At 43.4% G+C, this 14,464-nt stretch overlaps 1 long non-coding RNA gene across 3 annotated transcripts in view; it reads left to right on the top strand.

Annotated features, from left to right (window-relative positions):
- The window catches only part of LOC138003284 (uncharacterized), a 35,579-nt gene that overhangs the window by 2,066 nt on the left and 19,049 nt on the right, over nt 1-14,464 (top strand). For all 3 annotated transcript variants that reach the window (XR_011123462.1, XR_011123461.1, XR_011123463.1), the window contains exons 2-4: nt 1,610-1,693; nt 1,851-1,934; nt 2,498-2,528. This is a non-coding gene — a long non-coding RNA (uncharacterized lncRNA). The remainder of the gene's footprint in view (nt 1-1,609; nt 1,694-1,850; nt 1,935-2,497; nt 2,529-14,464) is intronic.

Below are 14,464 nucleotides of genomic sequence, written 5' to 3'. Positions count from 1 at the left end.
ATAATAATAATAATAATAATAATAATAATAATAATAATAACAATAATTATAATAACAATAATAATAATAACAATAATCTTTATTCCTCTTAAGATAAAAGACATATCTTTAAGCGCCCGTTCGGACTACTCGTTCAGAAATTTGGTTGCCCACGCTCGCAAGTAACGTGCCTCAGGCGATCGTTTGGCAGCAGTCTTGTCCTAAGATGTTCTTTCGTTTCTTTCTTCTTCAGAATACATGTAATATTACTGGCTCACAGGGGCCTTTGTTCAAATTTTGTGGGCAAATGGCTTGATTTTCTCCTCCAGCAGCTCTCTGCTGACTAATATCAGCACTGGGTGGATAGCTACACATAGTCATACGTATACGGTAGTTTTGCTATTGATTAGTATAAATAAGGCTTAAATTATTTAAAATCCAAAATTGAAAACAGGTTTCCTCTTTCTTTTTTTCTTTGCACCAGAAGTGGATGGCCAAAAATCTATGTAATGTTGCTACTAAATTACAATGTTTCTTTTTCAAATGTTCATGGAATAAACTACAAGTTTCAAAAGCAAATTATACAACTGTATATTAAGGCCTTTAGAATCGCTTGGCACATGGAGTTACTGTTATTTAGGGGGCCAAACATACATATTACATGTACTAATATGTCTGACAGAGCAGTTCATTAAGTTGTAAGATGCCATGTTTGACTGACACGTTAAACAGACATTTTGGAAGAGAAGACACTGTTTAAAGTTAAATTTGTCAGGGAAACTGTCACCAACCTGAATGATTGTCTATACATTAGGGTGCATTTTCTAACAGCTCGTTCAATTTATAAATGAGACACACTCAAAATACATTGTATGTTAACCCTTGTGTTTGTTTGTTGTTTTCTTGTCTTTAAGCTTCTTTGCATTGCAACATTAAGAAACAGAATTAAATGCTTTAAATTTGTAACTGATTTAGTCTGTTTGTTGGTATAAAAACTGATTTACATGAAAGCTTCAAAAGTGTACCAAACATTCATCAAGGTAATGTATAGTTCATGGTATACACTTTGCAAAATACCGGTAAATGGATTTTGCGACTGCCTGGTGTGTTGAAGATATTTGGACAACCCCCTCCCCCCAAATGAAATTAATTTGCACTAGACGTCTTTCCTCAACTTACGTATAAGGTGTTTGTACTATTTCGGAGCTGAAAGCTGTAAACAACTACATGTACATGTAAAAGCCCGCCATTTGAAAAACCTAGGTGTCAATGCACAGGCCCCAAAACAAGAGGTCTGGAACCAAATACACGACAATGTTAGCACATAGTATTGGTCTTGTAACACTGGTTTTGTTTGTTTCAAAATAAATATTCACTTTTTGGATGTCTTGTTCCATCAGCCCTAACTGGTTTACAATTTCATGCAGCGAGTACTCCCTTTTTTAATGTACTAAATTATGCTGTAAATACAGCAAGAAAGGCCAAGGAACATGTTAAGTAAAATACTTAATTTAAGGAAGGAGGGAGGTTTGTGAGACAGTGTTTTGGTGTACTTCACGATGTTACTAAAATTTTAATCCAGGTCCTTTAGTTATCAAATTATGAATTTTTTTCTAATATTTTACTGCAGCTTGTGTGCGAGTTTAACACAGAAATATGATTGCAGAACAAGCTAATTAGACCCTTAAAGGAAAAGGACATTAGAACTGCAAAGGTGAGAACTTTAAGAATGGTATATAATTAATTTTGTTTTAAGGAAGGAGGGAGGTTTGTGAGACAGTGTTTTGGTGTACTTCACGATGTTACTAAAATTTTAATCCAGGTCCTTTAGTTATCAAATTATGAATTTTTTTTCTAATATTTTACTGCAGCTTGTGTGCGAGTTTAACACAGAAATATGATTGCAGAACAAGCTAATTAGACCCTTAAAGGAAAAGGACATTAGAACTGCAAAGGTGAGAACTTTAAGAATGGTATATAATTAATTTTGTTTTAACTCTTTTAATTAAAAATTTAGCTTATGCACGGCTAATTAAACCTCAGAAATTCCAAAAATGCCAACTGAAGGTACATACATGTAATGCAGAAATACAAAATCTGGAATGACTATTTTCATTCAGACAATTGATTCATTGATGTATAAATTTCTGATCACCATCACCATGGTTTCACCAATAGCAATGCTTGTCATCTATCAGGAGGCAGTGACACTGGCCCAGTGGTTAGGGCGCTTGCTTGAGATCCAGAGATCCTGGGTTCAAGACCCGCTCTGACCAGTCGTTGAATTTGTTCCTGGTAGTACCTGGTTGGTGCGCTTGTAAATACATGTAGCCAACTGGTTTGCCTCCGGCCAGTTGGTATTTTTAACAGTTGTTGTTGTTGTTCAGCTATGGGGAGTGGTCAATTAAGTATGTATTGTATTGTATCTCCAGTTTAAACCATAGCCTGCAATCCCTCAATTTGCTCTGACGAGGGGCTAAGCTTGAAACCTCAGCTAACACACAGGTTTTTTTTACAGTGGTTAATTGAAAATTGAACAAGTCTTACCGGTAAGTTGAAGTTTGCGGCATTGGTACAATGAAGGTGAGAGAAACACAAAATATTCCATAGTAAGCTTACAAAAAAGACATCATAACAACAAAACCATCAAAACACCAATTGTGAGATCCTAGGGGAAGCCCAAAGATTTTATCATTATACATTGTACAGTAATCTTTATTGTTGCTGAGACAAATGAGTATGACGATCTCTTCCCTTTGGAGGGAGAAAATTTAAATTATGAAGTTAACGGAATATGAACAAGAGGAATGTGAGGGTGAGACTCTTAACTGAAGCTGAGTGTTTTCCCAGCCTTAAAACAATGACATCTAACAGAAGTCCAGGCAGCCATGGGCTCCCTGTGGAGTTCTACAAAGTCTTTTGGATTTAGATACTTCACAGTTCATGTACATGTGTACCTCCTTAAAGCACTAAATGACTTGTATGCCAAAGGCTGCTTAATATCCATTACGCAAAGAAGAGGTCTAATATCATTGATACCAAAAAAGTACAGAGATGGTAAATAATTATTGTTAAAGAACTGGAGACCAGTAACATTGTTAAATTGTGAATATAAGATACACAATGTAGTATCTTCAAAATGTCTTGCAAACAGATTAAAGAAATTTCTTCTGACTCTTATTAAGCACAATCACACTGTTTTTCAAAAAAATAGGTTTCTTGAGGAGAACAACAGGTTAATCAATAATATAATAAACTATGTGAAGGGAAAAAAAAGGACTTTATTGAGAAAACTGTAGCGCATTTCAATAACCTCTTAGTACGGCTAGATGTTGTGACAGTCGTAATTATTATATTTTAAATTTAATGTCCTTTTCGGTAACGTTTAGTATGCTTAGCACAAGTGTGCGAAAATTAACGGAAAAGAATAAAAATGCAATAATAGTCGAAGTGCATTATTCTGACGTACTAAGGCAAAAAGTGAAAAGTCAAAAGAACGTTGTTCAGGCGTAGTTACATGTAGGAAAAAAAGCAAAAAAGGCAATTCCTAAAACTGGCAGCACATGTTCAGAGTGCAAAGTCAGTCAATATGCTGATGACACCTCTGTAATTTTAGATGGATCAAAAGCGTCCTTTTCGAGGTCCATTTTTCTTTTAGATTGTTTCGCTTTAGTCTCTGATCTACGTGCGAACTATGAAAAAACCGAATGTGTCTGGATTGGATCTTGAAGTTCCTCCACAGATCTTATCTACCAGGAAAACCAATTCAGTTGGCGGGTAAAAAGGTTTTTGCTCTCTAAGCTTGGTCTTTGACTGTCAATGAGCTCATGCAGGTCAATATTTCTGGCAGACTTGAAGAAAATATGAAGAAAATTTTAAACAGTATTTAAATTAATTTTACATGTATTGTTGGTCAGCAAGGAGATAACACTGCAACTTTGCTAGGTAAAATAACAATTATCATAATGATTATTATAAAAAGTTTGGTGAAAGAAGTCAATTCTTTGCTTTGTGAGTTTCTGTGCAATGGTAAAGGTGATGAGATTAAGTAGACTCAAATCATTAACAGGTGTGATGAAGGTGGCTCAATTATGGTGGATATTGATAGCTTTAATTTTCTGTTACTTGCAAAAACATAGTGCAGGGGGGAAGGGGGGTGCTTTTCCAGTGTAATCTGAAGAGCGAGAATGTGCACATGTTTAAGAACGCCTTTGTAGAGGAGATTGCACAAAATTAATTTGGTCGCATATTAGTTACACTTATGAGGAGAAGGATTTCAGCGATTCATGTATTTGGCACAATATGTTCTTGATAAGGATCGACCACCACCCTTTCTTCTAACAATCATGGCTTGATGCAGGTGTAAAGCTGGCTAAGGATTTAATGGATACCAATGGTACTTTCCTATGACCAATTTTCTCAGCTACTACATGTATGCTGTTTTATCAGCTTTAAGAAGTTACAAAGAGACGTTTTCTCCACATCTCAAAAAAACAGTGAAAAGAGTAGAAGAGCCAAAACCCTCAGTTCCATTTACGAAGTGTGAGAAAATTTACAAAATACAGGCCCCGCATATCGAATAGGGTTTTTCTGATCCCTTGGTGAAATGTTTAAAACCAAAACGTGTGATGCGGGGAATCAAGTGTGCTACTCGTGCTCCCACCCCCCATCCCCATGCCTTCCTGTTACTGACAACACCTTGCTGGGGATCTTTCGCTCTCTGTCTCTCAGCAATCTGGACCACCACATGTTTTGGGCGTACCTTGGGTTTCTACTTTCTTCGGAATTCGTGACATTGCAGGTGGACTCAAGCAAGTCTTCCACCTGCCTTTGCATTTACCTGAAGGCTTCCAACACACTGACCCCTATTGTTAGGGCTGCTACATCCACATTGGCCTAGGCAAGTTTCCTGTGTGTGCCGTCAAGTCCCTTTTGGCTCATTGTCTCTCAGTGATCTGGACCACCGCATGTTTTGGGTGGCTTATAATCTGGCGTACTTTGGGTTTCTACTTCCTTCGGAATTCATGTTGCAGTGGACTCAAGCGAGTCTTCTACCTGCCTGCTCTGCTACATCCACATTGGCCGAAGCAAGTTTCCTCTGTGTGCCTCCAGTCCCTTTTGGCTTATTTTCATGTTAGGGGGAGCAAAGCAGGCCCCCTGTTTCTATTTAAAGATGGCACTCCCTTCTCTCGTGCATGTCTGACAGATTGGCTGTGGAGGGTCTTGTCGGCAGCTGGTTTGCAGGAATTGTTCTCAAGTCAAGGCTTCCGTATTGGTGCTGCCACGGTGGGGGCGCTTAATGGGCTTACCGACCATCTCCTTCTGATTCACCTGTTTTTCCTCCACTGCTCTGTTCAGATTCGGCTTTGAAGTACATGTAGTGTGAAACAATTATTTCTGATTTGCCAAAGTTCAGCTGACGATTGTCCTGTGACATTGTGTGGTACGCTACATTTCAGGATAAGCAAATTGGCTAGCTGGTATTCCAGACAAAGGGTAATGCTTTCCCATCAAACAATGGTTTTACGCTCTATGGACAATATCTTTGAAAAGATTCCTGCAATTCAGTTAACGTCATACAGTACTTACAAGGCGTTCTATCAGAGTTTTTGTCAGCTTAACGAAAACACAACATTCTTGCGCCTTTTGGAGGACTGGAAGAAGAGTCTTGATGATGGAAAACTTGTTGCGATGGTGGCAATGAATTTAATCCAAGGCATTCCGGGGCGAGCCACAGGCCGTGAGCAGAGCACACAGGCCTCCACGGCAACTCTGCGAGCGGCCACCACCCACCAGGCACTGTCACACTGACCGAGTCAGTGGAGATACTTACCAACCTTATACACGTACTTACCAAATCCATCAATGAGGGAGGGAAGGGAAGGGGGAAGAAGCGGAACAACTGAACGCTTGCCACTTGAAACAAACAGCACCTCACACAGCAGAAATGACCAGCACGTGCGATTCGAGAAAACCCCGTATGTCACCTCAATGCGCATGATGCCCTGACCACCGCTGACCAGCATTGGCTTGATTTTAACTTAGCCTAAATTACATTTACCCACATTTAAACTCATCGCCAATGGATCTCTTTTGGAGATGGTGCCTGCCAAAGTGGGCGGTGATTCCGGGGCGAGCAACAAGCTTTGAGTCACAGGCCAAGAGCAGAGCACACAGGCCTCCACGGCAACTCTGCGAGCGGCCACCACCCAAAGACCACCCCAAGGGTGCTTGGAAGGCGAAGGGGCCGCGAACAGAGATGACGTGGAACCTGCGCCAGCACCCACCCCCAGTTCAAGACATGACACTGGGGGACGCTTACCTGAGTACCGTGAAGCTGATCATGAAATGAGACTGAGGAGTCTGCGAACTGAGGCAAGGTGAAAAGGAGGCACTAAAGCAAGGGCCGCCACAGCTCCTCCTGCCGCGAGGCATGAAGAAGGTTCTGCCTGATGCGGGAACTGCCATGGACTTCCCAAATGATTAAAGGAGTCCTGGCCAGACACCGCAGGCAGGCGCAAGCAAGCCGCAAGCGACCCTGAGAAACTGAGGAGGACTGATCCGTGTGATTTCCTGCGATCCAAGTGATTTCCTGTGATCTGCATGATTTCCCGTGTATACCCGGGTCACCAGCCAACTGAGCCAGCAGCGAGATGAGAAGAGAGTGAAGCTATTGACTCGGATGGAGTGCGAATGTACAACTGGTAAGCAGAACTAGACCAATGACCCAAGGCCTGAATAAGGTGAACAGGGACGCCGTTGCGAGCTGCCACCGTGACCGCACCAATGCGAAAACTGTGACTGGAGAAATTGCTCGACACACCAGCTCCAGCTAGGATTTCTCTGAGATGAGCAGTGAGGACAGCGAAAACACTGAAGCAGATTGATCATACAACGCAGGAAGTTACGACCGGGCCACACGACCTTGGCGGCATGATGTAAGTGGCCAATGAGGGACTCCAGTTCGCGCCGGATACACCAGCGTCGATTCCGCCACGACTGCAGCAGCGCCTGTAAAGCAAAGAGCTTGTCCAAAGGGAGACGGGCCACCTGAGCCACTGAGTCTAACTCAATGCCCAAAACAATTTAACGTCTGGACGGACCAATGCACTTATCTGGGTGGAGTGGAAGTCCTCAGGAGCGGCAAACAGCTATGGAAGTGGCTAAGTTCTCAGCACATTGGTTAGTATCCGGCGGTCCTGCGGTAATAAAATTGTCTAAATAATGTAACAGCGCAGAAACATTGTGTGTAATTGTAGGAGAATCCACTCCACCATGTTAGCCACAGAATTGAAAATATATGGAGCGGAGCGGAGGCCAAATGGTAAGGCTAAATCAACATGATAGTGCTTCCGCCATCTCATACCCAGGAGATATCGATCGGATGGATGGACAGCTATGTTGCGGTATGCTACCTCGACATCGAATTTAGCAATCAGGGCACCTAAGCCATAGCTTGAGATCATACGAATGATCTGATCAACCGTGATGCATTGCATGGTAAACTCATCAGGGTCAATTCCATCATTAACACTTATCCCACCGGGGGATGACAGGTCCACTATGAGCCTCCACTTGCCTGGTTGCCCCTTTTTGGGGATAACTCCAAAGCTGCTAACGTGCAAGTGAGGGAAAGGTGGGGAGGAAAAAGGTCCTGGAGACCTCGTTAGCAAAGTAGTGGTCAATGACCTCGGAGTGTTGATTAGCAGAGGCCTGGTTTGACTTGGCTGACTTCAATTTCTTGGAATGCTGAAATCCCAGGCGAAAGCCATTCCTGAGGCCGTCCAAGACAAAGGCGACTAGATGTTGGTCCGGATGTTGGGACAACTTGGCAGCAAACACTTCAGGCTTTTGAGGGCTAACCACGGACACCGGGGGCAAGGGGTTGGAGACTGGAAGGAAACAGAATGAGAGATGGTAATTCCCCTCTAACGACCCTTCTCCCCCCCTGAACTAAAGGCAGATAGGACTGAAAAACAGCAACGGTGGAGAAATGTTTAATTCAACAAGCCCAGAGCACAACAGCGGCATGCAAAGAAAGCAGTGACAATCCTAATAATTAAACTGAACAATCAATAGAGCATGCAGTATAAAGAAGTCTGCCTGCCAAGGTGAAAACTTAATGCAAAAAGACATGAACTAGAACGAAACGAAAGGCCACGACTAAGGCGCGAGAAAAACCTACAAAAAACAAACTACTAACTACATAATGAAAGAAGTGCTCCCAAACAAGTTCTAATGTTCTGAGAAGGGTAGATCGCCTTGGAGCCAACCATTACTGATGCCGCACTTTTTAGCCAGCTGAGGAACTAGATGCCGGAGACCGAGATCTGCGCCTGACAGAACTCTCCAGCTTACGGTCTGGTCTTGAAATGCATGATACCGAACGATGGGCGCCGCCACTCGTGCTGCAACGATGATAATAGCGGCAAATCGTGTAAGGGGCGGTGCACCTTCCCTTGTTCCAGGACATACAAGGGATCCTCGATGAGCTGGAACCCACTGGTTCAGAGGAATCCGGCGACGTGCCGAGGTTGGGGCTGTGAGGGGAAGCACCGCCAGCATGAAAAGTGAAGAGCTGTGCGTTCATGGTCGACCAATCGGCCAACTGAGTCGCCGCAGCGTGTTCGCGAAAAGCTTTGTCAGAAGCAAAGCCAAACCCGTCCGCTAAACTGGCGAGAAATCCACAAGATTAATAACTTGTACAAGGTTAAATCTTTCCAATGATGAGGTAAAAACGACATTAGGACAAGCGAGTACACAGTGAAGGCTTCTGTCCAAGTGGTGATATCCTCAATATGCCAACGAGGTTTCTTCAGGGGAGCTGATAACACCAACCGCCCATCGAGCATTAACTGAGGCTCGGTCTCTGAGCTGACGAAATTCGCCGCTAAAAGTTCGGAAACTCAACAAATTTTCCACCACGGATTTGCACTACGAGCTTGGCAGGAATGGGAGAGTAGCCCAGGCCCACGACGAACAGCTGATCTGCCAACGAGTTCACAATAGGCAGCGGTGCAAAGGATGGCGGTAATTGAGCAGAAATGCCACTTAAAGCCTGCCCCGAAGACGAAACGATTGCCGAGACCGGCGCGTTAAAAGTAGATACAAAAGTAGGCACGACAAGAGGAGTGAGCCTACCTGAGGTCGACGAGCTTGAAAGGGATGGCTGAAAGCCCATTCCTGCGGCGAAAAACGTCAAGGCTAAACCGCCCAATGATGCAGATGAAGAACTGGCGCCAGGACAGCAGGTGGGACTTGCAATTGCTGGTCCTGGTTGCCTTTGCAAAGCCTGAACAGCAGCCTGAACAGCAGCCTGATTAATGAGTGACACCAGATCAGGCGAAAGAACAGCAGTTGAGGCCGTTGGAAGCGGATTTGCCGAAGGCGAGGAAACAATAACAGACTCGCTGGACTGCAAAGACACGAATGAAGACGTCCCGTTTGTGGTTGTACTGGAGACGGGCGCTGAGGGAGCATCAAAGGAAGAAAGAGCCGCTGCTAAGCTGTTGTTGGTTTGCCGGGCGGTCATAATGGCGAAGACAACAGGAAGACTGAAGAAGCGGAACAACTGAACACTTGCCGCTTGAAACAAACAGCACCTCACACAGCAGAAACGACCAGCACGTGGGATTCGAGAAAACCCCATGTCACCTCAATGCTCATGATACCCTGACCACCACTGACCAGCATTGGCTTGATTTTAACTTAGCCTAAATTACATTTAGCCACATAATAACTTGATGCACAGGCAACTTTCTTGTATCAAAATTAGACTGGGGTATGATCTGGAGCATCACTGTTGTTCATATCAGTGTTGAAGACTGCTGAAAGGGCTCTATTCAGTGTAGGGTAACTGACGACACTCTTGAACAGAATGCAAAAGCAAAGTACAGCTCTTACAATGGGATGCAGTGGATAATGTGACCCTTTACTACAAAACTGCAACAGCTTGTTGATGTGTAAACCTTGTGCTGCTTCTGTGTGCTGTCTCTCCAAGAGTGCATGATGACGTTGACAATGTCTGGCAAAATTTCTGAGTTCTGCAGGGATTGCCTGATAATTTGCATAACAGCAGCTGCACCCGTTGGTGAATCGAAGGGAGTCGTCCAGAGTTGGATGAAGAAGCTTTCAGTAGATGTGGACTGTGTCGATTAGTAGGCTCAGGAATGCTGTGAAATACACTGTATGGCTGGGTTGTATTAAAATATAAATGTAAATGTCCGCTTAGTTGACCGCTCCCTACAAGGGCTTGTCAGGATCAGCTGGCTCAATGGGATTGGACCGAATGCATGTGAAGGCGCCCATGGCTGCCGCCATACGATCCATGTGTGATCTCGGAGCACCGCAAACCCAGCCAGATGTAATTGACTGGGAGTCAATTTTGAGGAGGGAGGAAAACCGGAGTACCCGGAGAAAAACCTTCGGAGTCAGGTTGAGATTGACTGAAACTCAGTCCACATATGACCCAAGGCCAGAGTTGAACCTGGTTCACAGAGGTGGGAGGCAGGATTGATGATCACAAAACCACCCTGACTCCCACAGAAGAATCAAGTCTGCTAGCAAGGAGATCTACTGTATGTCTGGCTTGCCAAATGAGGAAACTACTCTCAAATACAGAAACTGAAAGCATCCATTCAAGGTTCACGTTAAAATTTTGAGACAACTGATCTGCATCAACATTGCTGGACCCTGGGATGTGAGCTGCGGATAACCAGATATCCACACTGATGGCCCAATACCAAATTTCCTTAGTAAGGGATTTGCAAATGTTCTAATGATCTACAGTACATCTCCCCATAAAATTAATGTTCAGCCTGTACTTAAAGGAAGCAACTGTAGTATAGTTCAGGTGTGATTGTGTCAACAATGTCTGCAAACTGATGTCAAGTTTATTAACACTGTCAGAAGTGAAAAAAGGTTACGGCCACAAAATACAAAATCATATCGTAACGAGGTAAGAAAAAAATTGCTAAGTTCTAAACAGACAGAGTCAGTTATTGTGGCGATGATCGCAGCAGTGACCGTGGGATCTGCCTTTGGAGTTAATTCTTGGGAATAACAACATCATTGATTAATCTTTCAATCAAGGGCTGGAGGCGGATTTACACTTTGAGACCACAGAGGAATGGGCTGAGGTTCTGTTCTTGAAATGTTTGCACTGACTTTAGTGGAATGTTCCATTCCATTGGTAGTGATTGTTGGAAGGCCAATGACATGGTCTTAGGTCCTGACTGGGTTGGAAGGATATGTAAGAGATCATCTTCAGCTAGCCCGACATTTCCGTCTGCTTCTTCAGCTTCTTGATATAGCACCAGCCTTGCTCTTGCCACCTCCATATGCATAAGGTGCCCCACAAGGAAGCTGCAATCAACACAGGGAAAAGTTCCTTGTAGGCAATTGATAAGGGCTGTTGCGCAGCAGACCATCCCCCCACCAACCATTCACAATCGAAGATTGCACCAAAGCCCAGCGAGCCAGCTGCGTCGGATGAAAGATGGAAATCAGGAAGGGGAGCCCACTGAGGGGAGAGCAGAAAACTAAGGCCATCCCATGAAAGAAAAAATTCACATTACCAAGACAGGTCTAGATGAAATTCTTGGTTGAGCCTAATAGGATGATCATTTACACCGAAAGGCACACTGCAGATTTATCATACAATGAAGGAAAGTACGGCCCCGAGGGATAACTTTGCATGCATGCTGGAGATTTCCAATGAGACTCCAGCTCCTTACGGGTGCAATGCTTCTTTGCAGACCAGGTTTCCAGGAGAGCCGCAATGCTACGAAACTTTTCTTGTGGAAGACGGGCCTGAAGAGCGAGGGAATCCAGCTCAATCCAATTCAAGTAGAGGGCCCCTCCAATTTCTCTGGGTGAAGGGGGATACCCCATTCCCCAAACAGGCGCACACAAGTGTCAAGACTGTTCTGGCAAATAGGTGAGTTAGTCCAAGTAGTGAAGCAAAAAAAATTCAGTGAGGAGGTCTGCAATAGAAGAGAAGAGGAACGGAGCTGACCGCAATCCAAAGGGCAGAGCCAAGTTAACAAAATATTCTCCCCCCCCCCCCCCCCCCATTTCATACCAAAAAGATTTCATGCACAGCTGTAATACAGTGTACCTGAAGGCGCTTCAGCTAACAGCGAACCCAACAATGTAATGACACTGGAACTAACAGAAGTTGTTGCCAAAGAAACTCTCTCTCCTGCCGAGGAGTTAATGCACGTGGCCTTGCAAGGCCGCCGCAAGTCGCGGTAATGATTCTGGGCTGAGATCGTGCGATGAAAGCAAAACAGGAGTCAAGGTGATGGCCGGCGTAGGAACAGACGAAGCACTGGTTACAGAAGAGGAAGAAACCTCCAACGAAGGCTGAGAAACGAGTTGAGTGGGGTCCAACATGGCCACCAAACTGTTGTTTGTAGAGCGCCTGGAACTAGTACCTGTACTCATAATTATGGGCGAAGAAGCAGAAAAATTCAACAAGAAAAATGAGCGAAAGCCAATGGTGAACACCACGAATGGTGGAACCAAAGATGAGGCGGGAACAACCCAGAAACTATGCTTGAACGTAGAATGGCGCTACAACAAACATGAGGGATCCACGCGCATGAGGACAACATAAGATCGCTCACTGCACAGGCTTACCAAAGCTGGCTCCACGCATGCACTGGCACAGGTGCAAGAACAAACAATGCAAACAGCAGGGGCACACAGACCCCTGCCACATGCATTGGCACAAGTGCCTCACAAAACACTGTTGGGCATGAAGGAACGTTGACAAAGGCAAATGCACTGGCCCGTGTGCAAAACAATTCCGCAGACCCTTGAGGGAACACAGCCGCTCTTTGTTGTTAACTTCGTTAAATTACATTTAACTGCATATTAAATAATATATAATAAATAAAACTGAAAAGGTAAGTTCTTATGGCTACAGCTGGATTACTGATCTATAATTGCAGGAGGAAAACTCTATGAAATAAAACTTGAGCAAAATAATACGGGAACTGCACAGCAGCACAGTCAGTGTAGATTGATTTTACTTCATCCAGTCCCTCCCTAAGGCCTTATTTCTGATCTGCATTACCATGGTGGCAACTGTAACAGTTAAAAATGGTAGACAACCATGAAAACAACAATTTGCTGCTATTCTTCTTGAATAATCTTGGGTTGCATGGGTCCTTTATCTTGCTTGAAGTTACATTCAAGTTCTCACAGTAGCTCCAGTGATTGTGTCAACAACGTCCACAAACTGATCTTAAGTTTATTAGCACTGCGAGAACTGAAAAAAGGTTCACGCAAACTACAAAGTCGTATCGTAGTGAGGTAAGAACTTACAAGTGAGATTACACTACAGTCAAATTATCTAAACAGATATAAAAACAAAGGAAAACAAACCTAATGGAAACGTTACCCACGATTACTTCAGCAAAGTTAATCGTAAAGGGGGCGCGGCTAGAGTATAGAATCGTGTAAGCTAAAAACAGTATGCAGAGGCAAAATAATTACCTTGGTGCTGTCTTTGCAATCACTGAAGCATGTTAAACACTTGAAAAAACTTGATGAAATTTGGAAAAACTTGATGAAACTTGAAGCTGAAAAACTTCAACTTCAGCGTTGACTTGCTTTGCTTGTATCAACTAAAACCCATTACACGCAGTCTAAAATGCATGGCACGCAGTCTCGATGCGTTTACATTATTATGATTAAATGGTAACAATAAATGCATTATGAAAAAGGAAAGTCTTAAGGCCCATTTTAAGTGCCTTAGTGCTGTTAATTTTTTTAAGATAGAGGTGCAGAGAATTCCACAACTAAGGAGCAACACGTCCATTTTTTTATGCTCTATCACCATAGCTTGCAAGTGTAGTTTCCAGAATGACTTGGTTACATGTATTGACAGAACTTGATCGCAGATTGCGGTAAAGCTTGTAGTGGTGCAACAGCTCAATGATGTAGTCTGGGGCTTTACCATTGATTGCCTGGTATGTCATAAGTAGAATTTTAAACACTATAAAGCCAGTGGAGCTGTTTCAAGACTGGTGAGATATGTTCAGATTTCTTGGTTCCTGAGATAACTTGTGCTGCAGTGTTTTGAAGGCGCTGTAGCTTCTGGATCTGTGTTGATGGAAGGCCTCATAGTATGTCATTGCAGTCAGTGACTGGTAGGCTGACCAACAAATTGTATTGATCTGGATCTTAAATGATAGGTGCGAGTCTAGCAGTACACCAAGGTCTCTAACCTCTGCTGTGGGCTTTATTTTATGGTCATTTATCATCAAGGATGATAAATTATTCTGGCAGACTTAGAAAATCAAGAGGAAATACCTCTGAGTCAGTCTTTGATGGATTACAGACCAGAATATTAAAATTTTTGCTTCATCCACTTCATAACAGCTCATTAGCAGCATTGGAGTTTGTTGATGCTATCTTGCTGTTGACAGCGCTTGAAAAGAATATATAATTGCAAATAATCAGCATAAAACATTAC

This window comes from Montipora foliosa, chromosome 5, assembly GCF_036669935.1.
Source record: "Montipora foliosa isolate CH-2021 chromosome 5, ASM3666993v2, whole genome shotgun sequence".
NCBI lineage: Eukaryota > Metazoa > Cnidaria > Anthozoa > Scleractinia > Acroporidae > Montipora > Montipora foliosa.
Note: the sequence above shows the minus strand (reverse complement) of the source record. Positions and strands in the feature narration are given on the sequence as shown.